The 3,297-nt window shown below is 31.9% G+C and overlaps 1 long non-coding RNA gene across 1 annotated transcript; it reads left to right on the forward strand.

Annotated features, from left to right (window-relative positions):
- The first annotated feature begins 21 nt into the window (after positions 1 to 21).
- On the forward strand, positions 22 to 2,533 carry LOC117121432. Its single transcript, XR_004447548.1, has 3 exons — positions 22 to 117; positions 1,207 to 1,353; positions 2,182 to 2,533. It is a non-coding gene; the product is annotated as an uncharacterized LOC117121432 (long non-coding RNA).
- The last annotated feature ends 764 nt before the right edge of the window (positions 2,534 to 3,297 follow it).

Consider the following 3,297-nt stretch of genomic DNA (forward strand, 5'->3'; position numbering starts at 1 on the left):
GACCAATCGGAAGCAAATGCTCATTTTTTGAAGTAGGGCCTACTGTATTAGTTGCTGTATGTTGGCTTCATACACAGTTTACATACTACAGAATTTATCAGCACTATCAAATAAATGGTAAGAATTTTATATTTGTATACTATATTACAGGGTGTATATAGGCTAGCCCAATATCGTAACTGTTTAGGCTTGCTTTATATATTTGGTTATCTTTTGTTTTAGCTAGGATAACCTAGGCCAGCCAGGCCCTCCGGCCCTAGCCTAGTAGTAGTAGCTCTAGAGTACTGTAGGGTAGTGTAAGAGCATAATTAGCATAATTATTTACTTGTTTAGGCTAGACTGCAAGTTGGATGTGTGGGTTTGAATTATTAGCGGTAATTTTTAATCGCCTAGGCCTAGACTTAACTTTGCAAAATGGCCACGTCATATGTTGAATATAATGTTAAAATGTGGCATGAACCAAGCACAATAATAAAACAGCTATTTATTAATATTGTGTTTAATAATTCATCTTAAGCCCCCATCGCACTGAACTTAATTTGGTCAAATTAACTGAGTCACTGGCTAAATTGACCAAAAAAAAATCCAATCCGAACATCGGTTACAATTCCCTCAGGGTTAAATTAACCAAGCCGAATGGTTAATTTTACCGACCTCAGCCTGCCCAGTAAAACTTACCACGGTCTCGGTTAAACTAACCGCGCTGGTCAAGAAGTCCAATCCGAACGTGCAACACGGTTAAAAAAAACTAACAAACTAGCGCCCTCAATAATATTTTTTATACACAAGGTTAAATCTTGGTAAAACTATGGTAAAACTAACCGCGTGAATAATCCAAGTGCGAACAATGGTGAAATGTACCCATGACTTTGGTTAAAGTTTCCTTGATTAAATTTACCATTTTTTAAATCCAGTGCGAACAATGCTTTATATCATAGGCCTACATACTGCCAGTGGTATAATATCCACATCACTGTCGTGTCATCAGTAATCATTTTCTATTTTTGTTTTTAAAGTTAATAATGTAAATTTTTATATTTTCTTTTAATAAAGAGAAAATTTAACTACAGTAAATATCTTATAATAATATTAACATTATTTAACGCTACGGTTAGTGTAATTAATAATAGAAATATAAAAATTGATATGGGTCTAATTTAGTTGTGTGCATAGGTCTAACTATAAATAATATGGTATTTCTTTCAGGTTTTCAATCCATTGAAAGGAAGTCATGTTTGTTGCAATATATCGAGTGTGGTAGACACTGGGAAAAAACCAACTATTGAATGTGTATTTATTTGTCTCCTGGTACAAAACTGATGGAAGAGCAGCCATGATGAAGCAGTAAAAAAGGTATATAAAAATTTTACAAGAATATATACTGCACATTTGCTAATACCACTATCCCACATCAGTAAGTGACTACCCTACTATGTCACAGTAATCCCTACCATGTCACAGTAATAACCATTTGTTTCTTAATTAATTCTTGGGTACCTAAGAAGTCACAGCATTTGCCTTAATCGTCGTTGTACGAATGTGATTAATAAGTTAAAATTAATTGGGGACAGTCTAATCGTAAATATTATTTTAACATGCTAAATATTCTCCAACGATAAATGGCACCTAACTTCGTAGTATGATGCTGTCAGAGAAAAATGTATTTAAATCTTTAAAAAAAAACCAAAAAAAAAAACAAACATTCTATTATTGAAAGATGTGCTTTAAAGTTTGTTTCAAACTTATTTTGTTCTCCATCCATTCATGTTTGGTGTTGTTCCTAATTATTTAGCAAAAAGTTAAATTGTTTTAGTTTAAGTCCATTATTAACCCAGGTAATTACCATATTCTACTACACAACATTTAATTTAATATTTTGCATATCAAAAGTAATAAAACTGAATGAATATGTGTAAAGGTTAGTGCCACTCCCTATAGAGAAATCTCTAACTGTCCATGTTTGCAATATTATATTCCATAGTGAATATTTTTCAGTATTTGCATCATTATTGGTAATGCTTGCAGTACAGTATATCAATGTAGATTGGTCAGATGTGTATAAGAGACAGCTACATAGTATTCAAGTATTTACTATTTTAAAATTTACCATACAAACTTTAAAACAATATTTCAGTCTTCATTGTTTCAAATATTTTTGTTTTGTTTTTATCTTTCACAAAGGTTCTTGGATACCTTGCTTCAATACCTCTGGTTGGACAAGAAAAGACCTGGCTAAGAATAGTAGAGGGTCAAATAATTTATCACCAAGAAAGTTATTGATTTAAACCGAATCCTGTAACGCGTAAGATTCTTAATTATGCTAAGTGTGCAATATTAGGTCAGTTAAGTTATACCTCCATGGTTAAGACGACAGTAATGCATGATAGGTATATTTTGAAATCTACACATAGTAGCTGTTTTTATAATTATTACAAAAACTCTGATTTAAACATGCCTGTATAGCTACGATACATAATATTTAATGTTTTTTGCAAGTTTCAATTAAAGAAAAATGGTCAAGTATATTTTAAACTCAGTGTATTTTGTAAGTTTAAAGGAATAAACATTGACATTGACTCAACATTAAAAATTTACATTGAAATAACATTGAACATATTTATTACATTGAATCGACGTTGAAATTTACGTTGATGAAAACGTTCATTCACAACCAAAATTCAAAGTTTATTCAACATTGATCATTTGATGTTATTATAACGTTAAATAATTGATGTTGAAACAACTTTAGACAATTTACGTTGAATCAACGTTGAAATTTACGTTGATGAAATCTTTCACATACAACCAAAATTCAACGTTGATTCAACATTGGTTATTTGACGTTGTTCCAAAGTTAAAAAATTAGCGTTGAAAAAACCTTAGACATTTTACGTTGAATCAACGTTGAGATTTACGTTGATGCAAACTTTCATATACAGTACAACAAAAATTAAAGGTAGATTCAATGTTTGCATATTACGTTGAATCAACGTTATTTCAACCAAGTTGTGCCCACTGGGCTGTTAAGCCATGCTGTTTTTTTGTTTTTGTTTTTTTTTTAAATTGCGGGTTTCCCCTGTTTTTTCAGGCCAAACGCCCTCCGTAGTGTCAGCATACGCTGGTCTGATCTAACCACAGTCGTGTATACAATTACAGCCAAACGCTGTGTTGGCAGCTATCCAAAGATTTACCAAGTAATCAATAGGCGCGTTATAAAATGGATTAATGTATAATCCAAAAGGCGAAAATATAAGAAACACTGAGGATATATCTTTATACCTCTCAACCCGGAGGATT

The sequence above is a fragment of the Anneissia japonica genome, unplaced genomic scaffold, assembly GCF_011630105.1.
Source record: "Anneissia japonica isolate Jap-2015-1 unplaced genomic scaffold, ASM1163010v1 scaffold41793_len627382_cov181, whole genome shotgun sequence".
Taxonomy (NCBI): Eukaryota; Metazoa; Echinodermata; class Crinoidea; order Comatulida; family Comatulidae; genus Anneissia; species Anneissia japonica.